Here is a 23746-nt window from a genome sequence, read left to right as displayed (position 1 = left end):
TGGTTACATGATTTGCAGTGCCATCAAAACTGGGGTCATGCCTGATAGACTTGCTTACCTGCAGATAGGTCCAGTCTCACATTCTAGGTGGCTCACAACGGCTCTCAGGTTCTGCAGAATTTGGGTCGCTCATCATAAACTGAAAGGGAACCAGCTTCACAACCTGAGACTTATTGTCTAATTCATCGTGAGTGTCTACTTGCCAAATTGGTCAACACCAAGGTCAAGTCATCGTTCTCCGAAGGTCCGAGGCATGTTCTCTTCCAGCTTGAGCTCCTGAGGAGTCAGCCAAGGAAGGTTGTTCAGATTGTGGAGCAGACTGTGAGGAGATCTTCCTGGTATGCTCATCCCGAGGCAGTTCTGCAGACAATGCTCTGCAGTAAGGATGAGGAGGAGAGAAGAGTGGCAGTCAAAAAGATCTTGGATATGAGACTTATGAGAGGATCTGGGCATGACAAATCAGTTGGTGACAATTCCTTCAGGGTCAGGAAGACTCCTGAAGTCAATCTAGGTGCCAAGACCCTCACTGATCTCATAGATCTGGATAACATCCAGGCTGGCAGTGAGCCCCCTCTTACCTGCAGCCTCACCAATGTTCAAGTCAGAGCTTTCCTGGACAACCCCATGCATGTCCCTGCCTGGCCCTCGCACACCCAGAGTATGATTGTGTGTACAGCAGAGTGAGCGAGGCCAGCAGTCCGTGTACAACCAGGAGAGGAGGAAGGCTACATCCGAGGCTCCAGGTGGTCAGCAGGAGGTGATGAGTAGAAACAAGAGCAAGAAAGACACTTATGTTCTCTATAATTGTGCAGCAACACCGGGTCGTAGTAGTAAAACCGGTTTTTGTGTTAGATGATTTTGTTTTCTAAGGAATATTAAATTTAATAAATGTGTCAAGATCATTCGTTTCACTATTCTGGATCATTTTCATCCTAATAAATTAACCTGATACATTTACTTTACTTTAAATAAGCTATTTAGTGGTGTTGGTAAAAGGGTGGGAATACTGAATTTTCATAAGATTTCAAGTTAAAATTTACCTAGCAAAAAATGAAAACTTTTCAAATCTGAAGATATCACATGATTCTGCACATAGAACTACATCATTAATACCATGGGCCGATTTTTCAAACTCAAAAAAAAAAAATTCGCCTCCGTATGACACACCCTACTAAGGGAGTATCTAAGTTTTCTATTGGGTAGTGTCACAGTAAACACTCTGAAGGGGTAATTTGTATGTTGTATTATACCAGTGTCTGTGTATATAATGTTAAGTGTGTGTACTGATAGTATTAAGGGAGAACTCAAGGTACTGTTGTATGTTGTATTATACCAGTGTCTGTGTATATAATGTTAAGTGTGTACTGATAGTATTAAGGGAGAACTCAAGGTACTGTTGTATGTTGTATTATACCAGTGTCTGTGTATATAATGTTAAGTGTGTGTAATGATAGTATTAAGGGAGAACTCAAGGTACTGTTGTATGTTGTATTATACCAGTGTCTGTGTATATAATGTTAAGTGTGTAATGATAGTATTAAGGTCAGTTATTTTGTATGGAGAAGAAGAGACCTTCATTTATGGGAGAAGGTCAGTTATGTTTGTGTGGTGCTGTGACCTTAATTGCTTGGGGAAGGTCAACTATTTTTGTATTGTCACAGAGTGCAGTATTTTTATTATGTCTAAAATAATTAGTTAAAACTACTGGTTGGTGTTTCACCCTTCCTTCCACCCTCAACTTTGATTAATGAAAAACACAAACTCACACTACTAGACTAAACTCACACTACTAGACTAAACTCACACTGCTAGACTAAACTCACACTGCTAGACTATTCTCACACTGCTAAACTGAACTCACACTGCTAGACTATACTCACACTGCTAGACTAAACTCACACTGCTATACTAAACTCACACTGCTAGACTATTCTCACACTGCTAAACTGAACTCACACTGCTAGACTATACTCACACTGCTAGACTAAACTCACACTGCTATACTAAACTCATACTGCTAGACTAAAGGCACACTGCTAGACTAAACTCACACTGCTAGACTAAACTCACACTGCTAGACTAAACTCACACTGCTAGACTAAGCTCACACTGCTAGACTAAACTCACACTGCTAGACTAAACTCACACTGCTAGACTAAGCTCACACTGCTAGACTAAACTCACACTGCTAGACTAAACTCACACTGCTAGACTAAGCTCATACTGCTAGACTAAACTCACACTGCTAGACTAAACTCACACTGCTAGACTAAACTCACACTGCTAGACTAAACTCACACTGCTAGACTAAACTCACACTGCTAGACTAAACTCACACTGCTAGACTAAACTCACACTGCTAGACTAAACTCACACTGCTAGACTAAACTCACACTGCTAGACTAAACTCACACTGCTTCAGTAGACTAAACTTACACTGCTAGACTAAACTCACACTGCTAGACTAAACTCACACTTCTAGACTAAACTCGCACTGCTAGACTAAACTCACACTGCTAGATGAAACTTACATTGCTAGACTAAACTTACACTGCTACACTAAACTCACACTGCTAGACTAAACTCACACTACTAGACTAAACTCACACTGCTAGACTAAACTCACACTGCTAGACTAAACTCACACTGCTAGACTTAACTCACACTGCTAGACTAAACTCACACTGCTAGACTAAACTCACACTGCTAGACTAAACTCACACTGCTAGACTTAACTCACACTGCTAGACTAAACTCACACTGCTAGACTAACTCACACTGCTAGACTTCTTTGCCAGCTCCCCAAAGAACAACTACACATACTGTCCTGCGGTCTGGTGGCTGCGACCCTAAGTTAAGAAGTAAACCCTAGTATTAAGTGACCAATTAAAGGGCAGTATAACTGTATACACTTGGCCATGATGTTCCCCAAACATAAATATCTTACAGAATGAGATATAAGTATTTAAACTATTGCTGAATACTTTATTACAACCCCAATATTGTAGAACATGTGTACAACAGGACATGATAGTGAGAGGTACTCAAACACTCTTCTCAGGTGTGTCTCAGGCCAACAGGACATGATAGTGAGAGGTACTCAAACACCCTTCTGAGGTGTGTCTCAGGCCAACAGGACAGTAGTGGGAGGTGCTCCAAACATCTTTCTCTTGTGTGTCTCAGGCCAACAGGACATAGTGGTAGGGAGGTGTTCAAACGCCCTTCTTAGGTGTGTCTCAGGCCAACAGGACATGATAGTGAGAGATGTTCAAATACCATACAGATTGTGTCTCCAATTGGCGGACATGACAGTGAGTATTCAAACACTCTTCTCCAGGTGTGTCTAGGGCCAACAGGACATGATAGTAGGATGTACTCAAACCCGGCCTTCTCAGGTGTGTTTCGGAGAAGCCCAACAGGACTGATAGTGAGAGGTACTCAAACCCTTCTCTGCTGGGTGTGTCCTCAGGCCAACAGGACATGATAGTGTGAGGGTACTCAAACACCCTACTCATGTGTGTCTCAGGCCATCAGGACATGATAGTGAGGGGTACTCAAACACCCTTCTTATGTGTGTCTCAGGCCAACAGGACATGATAGTGAGAGGTACTCAAACACCCTTCTAATGTGTGTCTCAGGCCAAGAGGACATGATAGTGAGAGGTACTCAAACACCCTACTCATGTGTGTCTCAGGCCAACAGGACATGATAGTGAGAGGTACTCAAGCACCCTACTCATGTGTGTCTCAAGCCAAGAGGACATGATAGTGAGAGGTACTCAAACACCCTACTCATGTGTGTCTCAGGCCAACAGGACATGATAGTGAGAGGTACTCAAATACCCTTCTCAGGTGTGTCTCAGGCCAACAGGACATGATATTGAGAGGTACTCAAACAGCCCTCTCAGGTGTGTCTCAGGCCAACAGGACATAATAGTGAGAGGTACTCAAACACCCTTCTCAGGTGTGTCTCAGGCCAACAGGACATGATAGTGAGAGGTACTCAAACACCCTTCTCAGGTGTGTCTCAGGCCAACAGGACATAATAGTGAAAGATACTCAAACACCCTTCTCAAGTGTGTCTCAGGCCAACAGGACATAATAGTGAGACGTACTCAAACACCCTTCTCAGGTGTGTCTCAGGCCAACAGGACATGATAGTGAGAGGTACTCAAACACCCTTCTCAGGTGTGTCTCAGGCCAACAGGACATGATAGTGAGAGGTGCTCAAACACTCCTCTCAGGTGTGTGTCTCAGGCCCAACAGGACCTTGATGTCGTGGGGCCATTACTCAAACACTCTTCTCAGGTGTGTCTCAGGCCAACCAGGACATGATGGTGAAATTTATAAAACACCCCCTTCTCCAGGTGTGTCTCAGGCCAACAGGACAACGTGGGGGCAATGCTCAAACACCCTTCTCAGGTGTGTCTCAGGCCAACAGAACATGATAGTGAGAGGTACTCAAACACCCTTCTCAGGTGTGTCTCAGGCCAACAGGACATGATAGTGAGAGGTACTCAAACCCTTCTCAGGTGTGTCTCAGGCCAACAGGACATGATAGTGAGAGGTACTCAAACACCCTTCTCAGGTGTGTCTCAGGCCAACAGGACATGATAGTGAGAGGTACTCAAACACACTTCTCAGGTGTGTCTCAGGCCAACAGGACATGATAGTGAGAGGTACTCAAACACACTTCTCAAATTATGTCAGGCCCAACAGGACGCTGATATTAGAGACGTACTCAAACCTCTCAGGTGTATCTCAGGCCAGCAGGACATGATGGTGGAGGTACTCAAAGCACCTTCTCAGGTGTCTCAGGCCAACAGGACATGATAGTGAGAGGCACTCAAACACCCTTCTCAGGTGTGTCTCAGGCCAACAGGACATGATAGTGAGAGGCACTCAAACACCCTTCTCAGGTGTGTCTCAGGCCAACAGGACATGATAGTGAGAGGCACTCAAACACCCTTCTCAGGTGTGTCTCAGGCCAACAGGACATGATAGTGAGAGGTAGTCAAACACCCTTCTCAGGTGTGTCTCAGGCCAACAGGACATGATAGTGAGAGGTAGTCAAACACTCTTCTCAGGTGTGTCTCAGGCCAACAGGACATGATAGTGAGAGGTACTCATCATTCAAGATGGACTTGATAATGATATAATTGGTAGTTGATTATTATTTACTTTTTATATTATACTTAGTTATTGTTTAATAATTGTTGCTGAATAATTATGTAGTTTTAGACTAATAGTTACCGTTAATAATATTATGAATAGTTAAAATAGCGAGTTTATTATGGTGTCGTAAGCTTATATATAGTGTTTTATATTAATAAAATATTAATAAATAATCTTAAAATAGTTAAACAATAAATGTTATTGTTTAAATAGTTAAATAATAAAAGTTATTGTTTAAATTTATTTTAGTGTATTTGTAAATGTTGTCAAGCTATTCGGTTCTCCAGCTATTGACTTAAGTTTAGTTAATATTAATATATATCTATTAGCGGGAGTTTATCAATAATAAAACCTTATGATTAAAGTATAATTTATTTATATTATGTAAAATGTATAAATAAAATACTTTATTATAGTGTTAATAATGAAAACTTGTAGTTACTGAAAGATAAGAGAGAGAATCGGACAAGGTGTAGCGTGTCAACATCAACCAAGGTGGACGTCTTGTTTATTGTTGTTAATTTTGTTAGTAAATGTTAATTTGTGGGCCTTCCTCCCTCCCTCGTGGTAAGTTAACATTATGTATGGCCGTGTTAACTAGACACAGTACAGTAGAACATAAGAATGGAGGAAACTACAGCGGGCCATACTGGGCAGTCCACCCAGCCCCTATTGCTCATATAAACATCCAACCTATGGTTGAAGCTATCCAGCCATCTCTGTGGTTGTCGGTCACACTGGTTGAACTAGGCCCATCTGGGACCAACTAGGCCCATCTGGGACCAACTAGGTCCATCTGGGACCAACTAGGCCCATCTGGGACCAACTAGGCCCATCTGGGACCAACTAGGCCCACCTGGGACCAACTAGGCCCATCTGGGACCAACTAGGCCCATCTGGGACCAACTAGGTCCATCTGGGACCAACTAGGTCCATCTGGGACCAACTAGGCCCATCTGGGACCAACTAGGCCCATCTGGGACCAACTAGGTCCATCTGGGACCAACTAGGCCCATCTGGGACCAACTAGGCCCATCTGGGACCAACTAACCAGGCCCATCTGGGACCAGGCCCACCTGGGACCAACTACAGGGCCCATCTGGGACACAGGCCCATCTGGGACCAACTAGGGCCATCTGGGACCAGCCGGCCATCTGGGATCAGCTAGGCCATCTGGGACCAACTAGGCCCATCTGGGACCAACTAGGCCCATCTGGGACCAACTAGGTCCATCTGGGCCAACTCCATCTGGGACAACTAGGTCTACTCTGGGACATCTGGGACTAGGTCTATCTGGGACCAACTAGGCCCATCTGGGACCAACTAGGCCCATCTGGGACCAACTAGGTCCATCTGGGACCAACTAGGCCCATCTGGGACCAACTAGGCCCATCTGGGACCAACTAGGCCCATCTGGGACCAATTAGGCCCATCTGGGACCAACTAGGCCCATCTGGGACCAACTAGGCCCATCTGGGACCAACTAGGCCCATCTGGGACCAACTAGACCCATCTGGGACCAACTAGGCCCATCTGGGACCAACTAGGCCCATCTGGGACCAACTAGGTCCATCTGGGACCAACTAGGTCCATCTGGGACCAACTAGGCCCATCTGGGACCAACTAGGCCCATCTGGGACCAACTAGGCCCATCTGGGACCAACTAGGCCCATCTGTGACCAACTAGGCCCATCTGGGCCCAACTAGGCCCATCTGGGACCAAATAGGTATGGTGCATGTGTGTGGTGTAGGTATATGGTGCAGGTATGTAGTGTGTTTGTGGTGCAGGTGTGTGGTGTAGGTATATGGTGCAGGTATATAGTGTGTTTGTGGTGCAGGTATATAGTGTGTTTATGGTGCAGGTGTGTGGTGTAGGTATTAATTAACAGGTAGACGGTGAAGGCAAGTGGACCAATAACTGCTGCTGCTTATTAATGTAAACTACTGGAGGAAATTGTCAATGGAACAATGTTAAGGAAATAGTTTGATAGTTTGAGGTATTGTATTACTTTCCTGTTGAGTTTTTGTTACTTTTATGTTTGGTAAGTTTTGTTACTTGTGGAGTGTGATACTTTTACATTTGATAATTTTTGTTACTTGTGGAGTTTACGTCACTTTACGTTTTGGAATTGTTACTTTTCAGTAGTTTTTTACTTTTAAGATAATTTTGTCAAGTTACTTTTGTTATATTATAGTGGTCACTATTTGTGGTAATGTTAGTAAATGGATGTTTTTTAAATAAACGCTACTTAACATTTGTGGTTATGAAGGACAGACCTAACCAAACAAACCTACCTAATCTAACTTCCCCGGTATATTAAACAGAAAAAACTTACTATACGGTGATATTTGAGACATTTTCTGGACGTGAGATGATACAGCAGCATCGGCACTATGGCGGGTTAGTCCTATATATTAACCAAGGTGGGATTTTGGGTCATATTTATTTTGGGAAAGATTTTTTTATTTAATTGAAGTAAAAAAATTTGGTTATAAGAATGTGGTACTTTTTATTTGTGGTTAAATTACAGTTTGTAGCAAAATATTAGCTTTTGAGACATTTTGGGAACTTTACTGTATAGTTGCAGTTGATTTTTTGACAAGAAATTTACATTTTTGTCACTGTATTTGGTGGGATCCTAACCTAGCCAAATCGTGTGTCCGATGGTGAGGGTTTAATTCTCGGGGAAAATAAAAATTTGGTGGTATTCAAACCTAACCTAACCAAATCATGTCTTCGATGGTATTTTAATTCTCTGGGAAAGGAAAAATCGCAAGACGCTTCACAATGTCGGCGTTTATAGATTAGTAAACCCTTATGGCAGTGGGATATAGCTTGTGAATTTACCAGGTGTTATCCATTAGTGACTAGTAAGTGGTATTAAGAAAGTTGTTGACCAGAGTTAACTTGTGGTCCTTCTGCAGCTCTTCACAGTCTGCTTGGTTCTTGATTTCCCGAAATAACTTGGCGTCATCGCCAAACATTTGTACAACGTCAGGCATGTCATTATGAAACAAACAAACAACAGCGGGCCCAATACACTGCCCTGTGGTACCCCGCTTGTGACGGGTATTGATGACGATTTTGTACCAGTAATTGCCACACACTGCTTGCGGTCATGTACAGGTAGAAAGTCTTCTATCCACGCTAGGACATTTCCTCGAATTCTGTACCCTTCCAGTTTGATTTTCAGTCTTTCCTGGAGTACACTGTCGAAAGCCTTGGCAAAATCTAGGTAAATATTGTCGATATTACCACCTGTTCCAGAATATGGGGCCAAATATCCAATACCTTGAGCAATTGTGTTAAGCAGGAGCGCCCCGGCATAAAACCGTGTTAGCAATCTTTTACAAGGTTGTTTCGTCTCCAACATGTTGGAACAAAAAATTATCTGAGTTTCTACAAAAAGAGTAACAGGGTTATTTTGTTTACAGTTTACTGCTCCAATTGGTTGTTACTGTAGTGTTAAGACAACTACCATATTGCTGCCTCGCTGATCATGGTTAATGAAGTTCCTCGTGTCATTGTCTAGGTAAGATTTTCTAAAGTGTTTCATTATTCTCTTTAAAAAGTTTTATGGAAATTTCTTAATTTAACCATAATATTGTATTTAAATGTTTGAAGATTTAATGAGTTCCTGATTAATATAATACTGTACAGTACTGTATACATATTATATAATATTACTGCCCAGAGTATTTAATTTATTAGCTGTTAAAATGTTATTCATTCTAGGACGGTGACGTGAAGATGTAAGACATGGGCCACAAGACGAAGGTTTGTTTTGGTTAACAGGTCTCTTGCTGCACCACATTGGAAGCTTTCTGCTATAACATAAGGTACAGTACAGTGTATATCTTTGTGGTTTTAGTTTTTATTAAGGATCTGGGATCACCGTTTAAAAATTCAAGTAATTGTGTTAAAGACCTTTGAAATAATTAGATATTTTAAGTACTGTATATTACGCTGTGCCCGTAAGTTTTAAAAGCCTTTATGGATGGTCTTAAATATGTTGACCATCTTTACTGTATGAAGTTAGTTTCACGTCAAAATATTTGTCAAATATGCCTGACCTAATACCTTTGTCTTCAGCACTTGGGGGTAGAAAAATAGTTTAAATATCCTACAAAGGTACAGGGTACTACTTTACCTGATTTTATATCTAGGTTCACAAATTAGTTATTGTGTTAATGACTTTTTGAAACAATTAGATATTTAAAGTAGATTACTTAGGCTTTGCCCGTATATTTTAAAAGGCCTTCATATACGTTTTAAAAATAATATGGACTACAGTGAGTTCTGCTGTAACGCGTGTTTTGACAACTCGAATTGGCTCTAACGCGATTTATGAATAGAAGAACCATATTTGTAAAACGCGAACGCTTGTTTGCTGTAACGCGATTTTTGCTTACTATTTCTCCAATTTTGTGGTATTAACTGTGAATATGGTAAAGAAGAATATCTCCAAGAAGCGTTCTGGTGATCGCATTCCCGGTGATGATCGTAAAAGAAAGGCTATCCTTTGTGTTAGGCTAACTACTAAAATTTTTTTTATTTCGAGTAATCTGCACCTAACCCTATTTTCTCCATAAGCCCTGTTATTTCTATTGCGCAAATTTATATAACACGATGTTTAACAAGAACGCAACTAACGCGTTATAGCAGAACTGACTGTATTGGGGTGTCGACTGCATGGAAAAGCCAGGAAACTTTCAAACAAATGGGGTATTTTATTTGGGTTAAGTTATACTGTGGGGTATGAGATGTTTGGTTCACACTCAGGATGGGATGGAGAAAGGAAACTCACGATGTGCTCTCTATATACATGTTGTATTGGATGTAATATGCAGCTTGGTGCTGGGAAGGCAGCATGGTTACAAGCATGATGTAGAGAGAGCTGGTTGGTGAGGACGCTCAGAGAAGGACAGCTTGTGGGTCGCCATGCTCGCCAGCGGGAGAGAGGACCGCCAGGCAGGCGGAGGTTCGAGGGAAGGCCGCCAGGCAGCAGCGGAGGAGGAGGTGTTGCTGGCTGCGGCTGTAGGTAGAGAGAGAGCGATCACCACGAGGTCAGGTCTTAAATAGCGGGTGTAGGCGTGGCTTAGCAGTTGACACCCCCGCTCCGTGGTGTATGGCGGCGCTGGTTGACCTGGACCACGAGGCATACACTGGGGAATTGGTGGGCTCGGCTAGGCCGCGACAAACAGCGTTTGTAGGGGAGAATTCCACTACAATACTCCCCCTTCCCTCCAGGCTGTGTAGGAGACTTGTTGTCTGCAGGGTTGCATAGCACATGCGAGGCAGAACGGGCGGTGCGTGCCTCATGTGAGACAACGGCGATGGCGTGGATGAGCCGGTCGCTGGGGACAACTGTCTAGATACACACTATCTGTGGGAGTAGAGAGGGAGAATAAGGGTGTATGGAGGCGATGAATGTTGTGCTTCCCTCACGGCAGGTACCGAGTCGTCAGATGCGCCTGCTGGGGTGTGTGGGCCTGGGTCAGGAGCAGGGGCTGCGTCAGTAGAAACGGATGAGGGCTCGTGACAGCAGCTGGGTCCACGACAGCAGCAGGGTGCAGGACATTAGCAGGGAGTACCTGGGGGAGAAAAGAGGGGTGTGTGTGTCCGCACTCAGGAACAGAGGCCGCATCAGGGGCGGCAGGGGTTACTGCTGGGCCGGGGTCGGCGTCTGAGGCAGGACAGATGTGCTGGGGTCGGAAGAGGAGCCACTGTCTGCTTAGAGTAGCAGAGCTGCTCTAGGGTGTCTGACCTGCGGTGTAGAGACAGTAGCTGTAGAGCCGATGAGAGCTGCTTCTGGGTGGATAAGCCAGTCTTCCATGTTGCTTGAAGACTAGGAGCGTGATCAGTTTCTCCTCCATCCTGTGTGAGTGCGAATCTCCGGGAGTCACCATTTGTGGGGTATGAGATGTTTGGTTCACACTCAGGATGGGATGGAGAAAGGAAACTCACGATGTGCTCTCTATATACAGTATTACCCCGCTTAACGCGCTTTCACTTAACGCGTTTTCGCATATACACGGTGCCTTGCCAAAGCTGAACTTTCACTTAACGCGGCATTTTTCATCATATACGCGGTGAGTGTCCGGCTCGAGAGCTATTTTTAGATTCGCACCACCCCCCACCCGCCACCCTGCCTGACTGCCTGTTTTAGCTCATAAAATTCATACAAATTACCCAGCCAGAATATAATTTACATTGCTGGAATTCTTATAATTTGGTGATCATTTTGAATATAAACAACATATATTTTGCATTAAACATACAATTTTTAGATAAAAATTGTTCTCTAGGTAATTATGTTATCTTTTGTCCAAAATATATGACATTTATATTCAAAATATTCCTGGTCTTACAAGGAATCCAGCAATGTCAATTATATTATCCTAACTTTAGTTTGAGGTATTATTTATTAAAATTTAGTGGTTATCCCACACATCTCCTTGGGACGGTTGGTGGGGGGTGGGGGGGAGGGAGGGACCGACCGACCGACCATCTGTTACCCTGTGAAGAATTATTTTTTTTTTTATTAACTGAAGATATTTGTTTTAGCTCATAAAATTCATACAAATTACCCAGTCAGAATATAATTTACATTGCTGGAATTCTTATAATTTGGTGATCATTTTGAATATAAACAACATATATTTTGCATTAAACATACAATTTTTAGATAAAAATTGTTCTCTAGGTAATTATGTTATCTTTTGTCCAAAATATATGACATTTATATTCAAAATATTCCTGGTCTTACAAGGAATCCAGCAATGTCAATTATATTATCCTAACTTTAATCTGAGGTATTATTTAATACTAAATGTTAAAAACTCTTGAATGGAGGATTGGTGGGGGGTGGGGGGAGGGTTGGGACTGACCACGCGGTTGGAAGAGGGGGGGAAGGCAAGGTGGGGTACTTTGATTGACAGATAGTGTCGAAGAATATTTTTTTTTTTTTATTAACTGAAGATATTTGTTTTAGCTCATAAAATTCATACAAATTATCCGGCCAGAATATAATTTACATTGCTGGAATTCTTACAATTTGCTGATCATTTTGAATATAAACAACATATATTTTGCATTAAACATACAATTTTTAGATAAAAATTGTTCTCTAGGTAATTATGTTATCTTTTGTCCAAAATATATGACATTTATATTCAAAATATTCCTGGTCTTACAAGGAATCCAGCAATGTCAATTATATTATCCTAACTTTAGTTTGAGGAATTATTTATTACTATACCTGGTTTTCCCCCAAAAATTTCTCAGAGGGAAGAGCCAGTGAGTGTAGTGTGAGAAGAGGGGGAGGGAGTTGAGTCCATTATTTGAATGGACATTAACTTGGCGACTGTATTTCTCTATTTCTCTTAAGTATTAATTGTGTGCATGTACCATCATAAAATTAAGATGTTATTTTTACTACAACATAGTTATTTGTCGTCAAAAAGTGGAGTTTGGGGGTCGGGCTGGGTTCTATTGGAATTAATCCCATATGTTCTGTTATTCACTTAACGCGGTTTTCACTTAGCGGGACCCTCTGGGTTCAATTGACCACGTTAAGTGGGGTACAACTGTACATGTTGTATTGGATGTACAATGCAGCTTGGTGCTGGGAAGGCAGCATGGTTACAAGCGTGATGTAGAGAGAGCTGGTTGGTGAGGACGCTCAGAGAAGGACAGCTTGTGGGTCGCCATGCTCGCCAGCGGGAGAGAGGACCGCCAGGCAGGCGGAGGTGCGAGGGAAGGCCGCCAGGCAGCGGCGGAGGAGGAGGTGTTGCTGGCTGCGGCTGTAGGTAGAGAGAGAGCGATCGATACGATACGAAGTCTTTAGTTAAGAGGTGAAAGAAGATTATTAGGGATTGAAGGAAAAGTGGTGAAACTGAAATACAGTAGAAGTAGAAAGAATCTGGGCTCAACCAGATCGCTTCATCTTTCTTATTGGTGTTTTGTCTTTGTTCTGCTCCCTTGGGTCGTCAGACCTTTGTATTAATATTGGTTTATTTATATAATGCTGCTTATTATTATTATTTTTATTATTGTTGGAGTTAGTGAGCCCGCCCAGGTCCTTGTGTAACTGGGAGGGTAGTCACATTTTTTTTTTGAGGTGTTAGTTAAGTGTTAGTTGTGTTAGTCTAAAGGTACACTGTATGGAGAGGCCTGCCAGGTTCTTAGTGGAGCTGGTTGGTCACTCTCATCTTTATTCCTCTAGTAATGTTTTATGTAGAAATGTGTATGTTGAGGCAGGAGGTGGTTCAATTACTTCTTCCTGGCTGATATAGCTGGGAGGGTAATCACATTATTATTATTAATATTATTAATATTTATTTATTTATTATTTTTTATTTTTTTTTTTTTTTTGAGTTAGTGAGCCCGCCCAGGTCCTTGTGTAGCTGGGAGGGTAGTCACATTTTTTTTTTTTTATTTTTTTTTTTTTACTAAGATGTTAGTTCAATGTTAAATGTTAAATGTTAAATGTTAAATATTAGTTATGTTAGTCTAAAGGTACACTGTATGGAGAGGCCTGCCAGGTTCTTGTGGAGCTGGTAGGTCACTCTCATCTTTTATTCTCTCTATTAATGTTTTATATGTATATTGGGGCAGGAGATGGTTCAATTACTTTCTTCCTGGCTGATTTAAACCAACTGTGTTCTTGGAATTCTTCGTTGTCTATATTATTTATCCAGTTTTGATATGTTTCTGTGTTAAGTTCAGTCACTTTTTTCCAAATATTTACAGCTTTGTTGTGTATATCTACATTGATTGCTAAGAGGTTTGCTCTCTTGTGTAGCTGTTCATTACTGATGTGGTCTGTATATTTTATGTTATATATAAATCTGAGGGCTATATTTTGTACTGTTTGTAACCTTTTAATGCACGTTTTACTAAGGGTGTTCAATGGGATGGGTGGGTAGTCCATAATTGATTTGACAAGGGCAATATAAATCTTTTTTGTTATTAATGCTAAGGTTCTTAAAGCGTTTTATTTTTGATAATCTTATTCTTGCCTGTCGTTCTTTATCTTTTAAGTATGTTATATATCCTCTTTTTGTTAGTTTTAATCCAAGCATCCTGCCTTCAGTGTCGTATGGGTATAGTTCCTGGTCGACTATTACTGGACTTGTTTTAATCTTGGCTATTGGTATTATCTTGAATTTGTTCTTATTTGTCCTGATTTTCCATTTTTTCTCAAAATCATTTATGTTTTTTATCGCTCTTACCGTGTAGAGTGCCATTACATATTCGCTAAAGGGGGTAGGTTGAGGTGTGTCTGAAGTATAAATTGTATATAGTGTTGGAGAAAGGCATCCTCCTTGAGGTACTCCACTCTCAAGATTAAACATAGTTCCCATAAAGTTTCCAATTTGAATTTGTGCTCTCCTATCATCTAAATAGTTACACAATATTCTTAGCAAGTATTCGTTAAGTCCCAGTTTTAATATTTTATATTTCAAGCCTAAATGCCAAACTTTATCAAAAGCCTTAGAAACATCCCTTAAAATTATATTGATCTGGTTACCCTTGCTTTTTTCTATTGCAATTATTTCCGTTATTGTAGCTATTGCAGTTAGGGTATTTCTATTGGGCATAAATCCATGTTGTCTGTTGTTAGTTTTCCCATGTTGTGTTAAAAAGGCTATAAGTCTTGAATTTAATATTTTTTCCAATAGTTTCCCGGTAATTTCTAATAAAGATATTGGCCTGTAGTTTAATATTTCCTTATTGTCCTTACCCTCCTTAGGAATAAATATCATTTTAGCATATTTTAGTTTGTCTGGAAAGTAACCAGTTATTAAGCATGCGTTATAAATGTTTAATAGTGTATTTAAATGTTTTCAGGTAGATTCATGATCATATTTCGTGTAATACCTGTGAGCCCAGGGGCTTTTCCTTAAATTTCCTCAGACAGTGCATCATTTCTCCCATGGTTATTATTTGATTATTAGGTAATAAGTTATAGTCTATATATTGCCTTGGGGTGATTCTATGTATTTGTCTTCCCATTTCTTCTTCTATCCTTTCTTCGTGTTCACTATCAAAATCTTCATTTTCCTCATCTGATATTTTAAAAACTTTTACCCATTCCCTTTTGAATGCTGACTCTTGTTCATTTTCCTCGTGCAATTTTGTTCCATTTTGGTCTTTAATGTATGGTGTTTTTTGCTTGTTGTGCCCCATCATCTTGTTTATGGAAGTCCAAAATGTTTTTGTGTCTTTAGTCATGTCAGCCGCCATTATAATATCATTCCATTTTTTATTGTTTGCTTCCTTACATGCGTCTCTTAATTTTATCTGTAGTGCTATCTGTGTCGTATATAGCCATCTGTTACTGCCGTGTCTTTCCATATACCTGTTTATTTCATTGTAATAGGTCTGGATTAATTTAACTTCTTCTGGTAGTCTGTTGTTGGGTAATGTTCTAAAGTGTGAAGTAGGAGTGTGTTTGGTTATAGATGTTTTTATTGCTGAGTGCAGTCTGTCCATTTCTGAGTCTATATCTTCTGTTGTTTTTCCTTGTAGGTTAATCGAGTGGTGATTACTTAAGTCGTCTTTGAAGCTGTCCCAGTCTGTTTTACTCATTTTCAGTCTCTTTTTTATTGGTATCTGTATGGGGCTTGTTGAGAGTGTTAGTATAATTGGCAGATGGTCACTGCCTGTAAGAGGTCCTGTATTATATGGTAATTGAAAAAGGCTTTGTTGTTGGTAAAAATTTTGTCTGGTGTCGATTGTGTATTGTGATTTCTCCAGGTTGGAAAGTTAGGACCCAGATGATTGATTTTCCCTAAATTTATTAATTGATTAAGGGCGTTTCCCACGACGTTATTATTTGTATTGTCAAAAATCCTATGTCTGGCGTTAAAGTCTCCTAAGATGTACATCGGATGACTATTGTTAGCCAATTTTAATAGGTCTTCTATAGGTAAGTAGGGTCGTCTCGGTGGGAGATAAGTAGTAGCAATAATTACGTCTCCTTGAGTTGTATTTATTTTTATTGCTAGAAATTCATCCTGGAAGTCATCAATTAGTTTAAATTTTAAGTTTCTTTTAACCGCTATCGCTACTCCGTCATTTTTCTCGCCCGATTTATTTCTTTGGTTTACATAATAGTTAAAGAGTTTTATGTTGTTGTTTTCTGTCTCACCGTGACTGTTTATTAGTATAATGTCAGGGTCAATTTCTTGATATATATTACTTAGGTTAATTCTCTCGGTCTTCCAGTTTCTTACGTTGTGTTGTATTATTCTTAAAGTTCTTACTGTTTGTCTATTGTCCATTATTTCTTATACTTGGATTGTGACTGTTGAAGTGGAGACCTATCATCCTGTTTCCCGCTTCTGACTCTTCTAAACTCTGACGGGTCTACTATTTTAAAGTCTTTGGTCGTAATCTTTAGTTTGTCCGTAGTAATTAGTGACCAGACATAATCTTCACTTAGGGATTTTTCTTGATATGTCCACTTGTATATCCTTCCTTCACAGTTTTTTACTATTGTCCCTCCTGTTGGTCTCGATGTTGGGATTCCATGTTTTGTTGTAGTGATAACTTTTAATCCACTTTCTTCAGCAGATTCAGGTTGTATATTGTGATCAGTTTCCATCTTATCTTCTCTCCTCCTACTCCTTTGTCTTATAGTCTGTCCTTTTGTTATTTCTATCTTCTCTTTGTCACTTCTAGTCATTTGTCTGGGATCTCTATCAGTCGCTTGTGTTCCTTGTGTATCAGCTGTTGCTCCTTGCTCAAACCTTTGTTCGTCTAGATGTAGTCTTTCTCTCAGTTCGCTTGCATATGTTGCCTGAAATAGTTTTTCGGATTGTGGATTCTCTGGAAATATCATCTCTGGTAGGCTATTCAATTTAAACATTTTCCTTAATTCCTCATTGTATGATCCGGGTGCAATGATATTGTGCAAATGTGCATGGATCATACTAATCATTACCTTATCATGTATTGGCTCACTCAGGTTTAATATGGTGGATTCTGGTCTATGAGCCTCTTGGACCGCTCTCTTGGCTATTTCGTACTGTATGTCGTATCCTTCTTGTCTTGTTCCTTTTTCCTTGTTTCTTGTTCCTTGTACTTTATCATGTGTTTTTTTATTGGGCATGCCATTGCTAACGTCCTGTGTCCTATGTATGCATTCCCGTTTCTCTTACAGTTGAGACAGCCAACATGTGTATTCTTACATTCAGTGTAGGTATGGTCGTCGCCTGCACAATCTGAGCAGTACTTTTTTTCTTTTTCCGGACAGTCTCTCGTTGTGTGTTCTTCATATTTGTAGCAGGAGAAGCAAGTTTGCAGACTGATGAATGTCTCCTTCTTTATTTGATGTGGTGTGACTGACATGTTGAATATTAGAAAGCCCTGTTGTAAAACTTTCTCAGCCATTGACACTTCTTCAAAAGTAATCTTAAAAACATGAGTATAGTCTTTTATCTTAATGACTTCTTCAATCTTCATCCACCTGTTTTGTCGTTCCAGTTCATCTTTCAGGTCTTCCGATGTCTTCCTCCCGATCTCTTGGTCGACTTGACGAACGAAAACTGATCTTTTTGCTTTTTGTTCTGGTGGCATGACAACAATAAGGCCTTCATTGTAAAATATATCTCTTGCTTCTTTTGAAAGGATTTTATCTGAATCAAAGTCATCTTTACAGATTACTTTAAAACCTTCATTGGTGCTGAATATTCTTGTTAGTGGGACTTGCAGTTTGTTGTAAGTGATTTCTGCCACTTTTCCCCTTCCAATAGAGTGTCCCTTATCTCTATGTTTTATTCTAATGCTTGTTGTCATCTTCTTGATTACATCTAATCCTACCTATAACACAGGGCTCCTGCCTGGGAGCAGTGACCCCGCCCCCCCCTCTTGGACGGGCGTCGGGCTCGTAGGGTTCTGCACCCAGGTTACCTGTGACTATAGTTATGTCTAAGAAAGTTGCCACCTACCGGTGACCCCCGGACAAGGGGTGCCCTGCACTATCACAGGTTCCCTTGCCGGATCGACCGTATCGCTAAGTCCCGCCTCCCGTTCAAAGAACGGAGTGCATGAGGGGGATGAAAAAAGGAAAGAAGAGGACTTAGAGAGTAGAAACAGCCTACCTACCACGCCACGTTCGGTTAGCCAATCAGAGCACCGCAGTAAACGTGCATGTATCACGCCACCGTGGGGCACCACTGATTGGCCAATCCAGGACGTAGACGCACGGGTAGTAGTCAAAATTTGGGGAGCCCAAATATTTGTTTTCCAGAAGTTGGAATTTCCCGTACAATCTGTGATGGTAATTACACCGTCACTATGTTGAGTAAGTACAATCACTAGGATTGAGTGTCCTATCACAACAAAGTTGCAGACTGCTCAAACATGCAGCAAAAGAGGCAGGTCTTCGCAGCTCCGGGTCCAGCAGTCGAGAGCGATCACCACGAGGTCAGGTCTTAAATAGCGGGGGTAGGCGTGGCTTAGTAGTTGACCCCCGCTCCGTGGTGTATGGCGGCGCTGGTTGACCTAGACCACGAGGCATACACTGGGGAATTGGTGGGGTCGGCTAGGCAGCGACAAACAGCGTTTGTAAGGGAGAATTCCACTACAATACTTATCTATAGTTATTTTGGCATCAATCTTGGCATAAATTAATGCTGTACTGTATAATAGGTAAATAATTATTGTACTTCTAGGAAAATTCCACAACAATAATGATGATAGTTCAAGTTAGTGATCAAATATTACAGGTCATACCTACTGCCGTGAGTATTGTCCAGTGAATTGTTCTTATAATGGACTTGTTCCACATTAATAAAGGTTCATATAGGTGGATAGTGGAGTGTTGACCCACGTCAGGTTAAGCTTGTCACCAGGGAGGGTCGCTAAAATATCTTCAGTGGTCCCTCCATTAACCGACACAATATGTTCCACGGAGTCGTTCGTTTACTGAATCTATATACTGTAGTGTTATATATTAATAAAATATTGATAAATAAACTTAAAATAGTTCAACACAAAATGGTATTTTTTTAATTTATTTTAGTAAAATTGTAAATGTTCTCAAGCTATTCGGTTCTCCAGCCACTGACTTAAGTTAAGTTTAATATTAATATATATCTATTAGCGGGAATTTAATCAATAATAAAACATTATAATGAAAGTATAATTTATTTATAATATGTAATATTTATTAATAAAATACTTTTATTATAGTGTTAATAATGAAAACTTGTAGCTACTGAAAGATAAGAGAGAGAATCGGACAAGGTGTAGCAGGTCAACATCAACCAAGGTGGCCGTCTTGTTATTGTTGTTAATTTTGTGAGTAAATGTTAATTTGTGGGCCTTCCTCCCTCCCTTGTGGTAAACGTAATAAATGTTTTATGTTATGTCGTTGATATAAACAGACATTAGAATGTTTGAGTTAAAGGTTGGTTATCCGAGATGGTCCGAGTTGGTATTTGATGGGCCGAGTTGGAGGCACATCGGTTACACTATGATAACCCATTATAGTACATCCTTCTTTACTCACACAGCCAAACTGTGTTTGTGTGGATGTGGGTCACACTATCATAACCCATTATAGTACATCCTTCTTTACTCACACAGCCAAACTGTGTCTGTGTGGATGTGGGTCACACTATAATAACCCATTATAGTACATCCTTCTTTACTCACACAGCCAAACTGTGTCTGTGTGGATGTGGGTCACACTATAATAACCCATTATAGTACATCCTTCTTTACTCACACAGCCAAACTGTGTCTGTGTGGATGTGGGTCACACTATAATAACCCGTTATAGTACATCCTTCTTTACTCACACAGCCAAACTGTGTCTGTGTGGATGTGGGTCACACTATAATAACCCATTATAGTACATCCTTCTTTACTCACACAGCCAAACTGTGTCTGTGTGGATGTGGGTCACACTATAATAACCCGTTATAGTACATCCTTCTTTACTCACACAGCCAAACTGTGTCTGTGTGGATGTGGGTCACACTATAATAACCCATTATAGTACATCCTTCTTTACTCACACAGCCAAACTGTGTCTGTGTGGATGTGGGTCACACTATAATAACCCATTATAGTACATCCTTCTTTACTCACACAGCCAAACTGTGTCTGTGTGGATGTGGGTCACACTATAATAACCCATTATAGTACATCCTTCTTTCCTCACACTGTTGAATGCTCTGCTTTCTTCTGTGTTTCCATAGTCATACAATCTGTCTCACTTCAAAAAGCTGGTTTTCCGGCATCTTCGCGGTGTACATTAATATAACCTTTTATTTCAAATTTTTATTTTATTTTTACTCTTATTTTACACAAATTGATTTAGTCACTTGTAGTTTTCATTTATAAATTGTACTTTTATAAGAATATTATCTAAGGCAAAAAAATTTCTTTCAGATATTGTGATGTCACATCTCAAGACCAAGTGTAACTAAGTAGAAGTTCGCAATGTCAAGCAGAGATAAAAAGTTCTCCTGTGAGGAATGTGGCAAACAGTTTGGCTTCAAGTCTACTCTTCAGAGACATTTACTTGTACACAATGGTGTGAAGGAGTTTGAATGTGAGGAATGTGGGAAATGTTTCTCCCAGAAGAGTAATCTCAAGACACACATTCTTGTACACAATGGTGAGAAGGAGTTTGAATGTGAGGAATGTTTCTCCCATAAGAGTACTCTCAAGACACACATTCTTGTACACAATGGTGTGATGAAGTTTGAATGTGAGGAATGTGGGAAATGTTTCTCCCGGAAGGGTAATCTCAAGACACACATTCTTGGACACAGTAGTATAAAGGAGTTTGAATGTGAGGAATGTGGGAAATGTTTCTCCCATAAGAGTACTCTCAAGACACACATTCTTGTACACAATGGTGTGAAGAAGTTTGAATGTGAGGAATGTGGGAAATGTTTCTCCCGGAAGAGTAATCTCAAGACGCACATTCTTGAACACAATGGTGTGAAGGAGATTGAATGTGAGGAATGTGAGAAATGTTTCTCCCATAAGAGTGCTCTCAAGACACACATTCTTGTACACAATGGTGTGAAGGAGTTTGAATGTGAGGAATGTGGGAAATGTTTCTCCCAGAAGAATACTCTCAAGACACACATTCTTGTACACAATGGTGTGAAGGAGTTTGAATGTGAGGAATGTGGGAAATGTTTCTCCCATAAGAATACTCTCAAGACACACATTCTTGTACACAATGGTGTAAAGGAGTTTGAATGTGACGAATGTGAGAAATGTTTCTCCCATAAGAGTACTCTCAAGACACACATTCTTATACACAATGGTGTGAAGGAATTTGAATGTGAGGAATGTGGGAAATGTTTCTCCCAGAAGAGTAATCTCAAGAGACACATTCTTGAACACAATGGTGTGAAGAAATTTGAATGTGAGGAATGTGGGAAATGTTTCTCCCGGAAGAGTACTCTAAAGACACACATTCTTGGACACAGTGGTATAAAGGAGTTTGAATGTGAGGAATGTGGGAAATGTTTCTCCCAGAAAAGTACTCTCAAGACACACATTCTTGAACACAATGGTGTGAAGGAATTTGAATGTGATGAATGTGGGAAATGTTTCACCCAGAAGAGTACTCTCAAGATACACATTCTTGGACACAGTGGTATAAAGAAGTTTGAATGTGAGGAATGTGGGAAACATTTTGCACTAAAGGGTAATCTCAAGAAACACATTCTTGTACTACACAATGGTATAAAGGAGTTTGAATGTGAGGAATGTGGGAAATGTGGGAAATGTTTCTCCCGCAGCGGTCGTCTCAAACGTCATAAACTTGTGCATGAAAAAAACAGAATTCAATAAATTTTTGAATGACTTTAACAGAAGGTAAATGTGACACACAAACTTGAATACAGTGATATACATCAATATAAAACCACTTGAACAAACTCTATGAATGTAGCAGAAATAAAGACAAGTGACAAATGCCACTTTTATAGATATTAAACACAAGTTATCTGCTCTTAAGATGTAAATTACTTCTACCATGGCCTTAGTGTAGACCTTTGGTGTTGGTTAAATATCACTCATAGTAATACTCCATTTTGTTTCATCAGCCTTTTTAATAATGTTATTTACAGTACAGTAGTGAACAAAGGTTAAACTTATCATCTATGGGCTTAAAATTTCACCTTTACTGGATAAGTTGTGTTGAATTGAGATGAACTCTCCTTTACTATAATTTGTGCATCAATAGTTGTGTCAACTGTGTACGTCTGTCTTTATTTACACGCGACGTAATTTTTATCACAAGTACGTACATTAACGCAGGTAGTAAATCATCTTGGTAAAGTAGTACAGTGGTGGTAGACCATTTGTTATAGTCAAGGTGTTGTCATTATCTCACGGAACTCTTCAATCTCTGTTGAAATTGTACGTAAATATTTGATAAGTTTTGCTCAACTCTTACGAGATATTTTGATATTTTATCTTGACTAAAATGGTTGGTAGTTTTGATTCATGTTTTAAATATATTCTTTCATCACTTACAGATATATGGTACCATTGTCTGGTAAATAATGGTTAGGGTTCATATAACAGTAGCTGGTGTTATGGGGCAGATGAACTTTAACACCTCTTAACTGTATATAATATCGTGTTTAATATATTGTTCAGTTAGCAGCTTGTGCCTTAGTTAGGTAACTCTTCTTGGTTATATAACAATTCATCCTTGGGCAGTCATTTGCTTAAAGTAGCCAATGCTGAAATGCCATACTCTGGGTTAAAATTTGTTTTTTGATCATGTTAAGTAGAAGACTTGGTTAAATTACCATACAGTATTTAGATATTTGCTGTTCTTATATACAACTTTTCCTAATAGTACTGGCATGTGTTTATCTAACAATGGTATTTAAAAAAATGGTTGCTACAAGAATGGCATTAATTTTGTGGACATGAATATAGAGTTTTATGTAAATACTGTGTACTGCATACATTAGTACAGGTCCCTATAATCTTTTGTGACTCTTATTACCGCTGCATAACGTTCACACTCACCGCACTAAGGGAGTATCTAAGTTTTCTATTGGGTAGTGTCACAGTAAACACTCTGAAGGGGTAATTTGTATGTTGTATTATACCAGTGTCTGTGTATATAATGTTAAGTGTGTGTACTAATAGTATTAAGGGAGGACTCAAGGTACTGTTGTATGTTGTATTATACCAGTGTCTGTGTATATAATGTTAAGTGTGTGTACTGATAGTATTAAGGGAGGACTCAAGGTACTGTTGTATGTTGTATTATACCAGTGTCTGTGTATATAATGTTAAGTGTGTGTACTGATAGTATTAAGGGAGAACTCAAGGTACTGTTGTATGTTGTATTATACTGTACCAGTGTCTGTGTATATAATGTTAAGTGTGTAATGATAGTATTAAGGTCAGTTATTTTGTATGGAGAAGAAGAGACCTTCATTTGTGGGAGAAGGTCAGTTATGTTTGTGTGGTGCTGTGACCTTAATTGCTTGGGGAAGGTCAACTATTTTTGTATTGTCACAGAGTGCAGTATTTTTATTATGTCTAAAATAATTAGTTATAA

At 40.0% G+C, this 23746-nt stretch overlaps 1 long non-coding RNA gene across 1 annotated transcript; it reads left to right on the top strand.

The window, feature by feature from the left end:
- The first annotated feature begins 5572 nt into the window (after positions 1 to 5572).
- On the top strand, positions 5573 to 20818 carry LOC121869861. Its single transcript, XR_006089602.1, has 4 exons — positions 5573 to 5741; positions 8610 to 8707; positions 8911 to 9014; positions 20587 to 20818. It is a non-coding gene; the product is annotated as an uncharacterized LOC121869861 (long non-coding RNA).
- The last annotated feature ends 2928 nt before the right edge of the window (positions 20819 to 23746 follow it).

Source organism: Homarus americanus, unplaced genomic scaffold (assembly GCF_018991925.1).
Source record: "Homarus americanus isolate GMGI-L3 unplaced genomic scaffold, GMGI_Hamer_2.0 scaffold41588, whole genome shotgun sequence".
In the NCBI taxonomy this organism is placed as follows: Eukaryota; Metazoa; Arthropoda; class Malacostraca; order Decapoda; family Nephropidae; genus Homarus; species Homarus americanus.
This window is presented reverse-complemented; position numbering and strand designations above follow the sequence as displayed.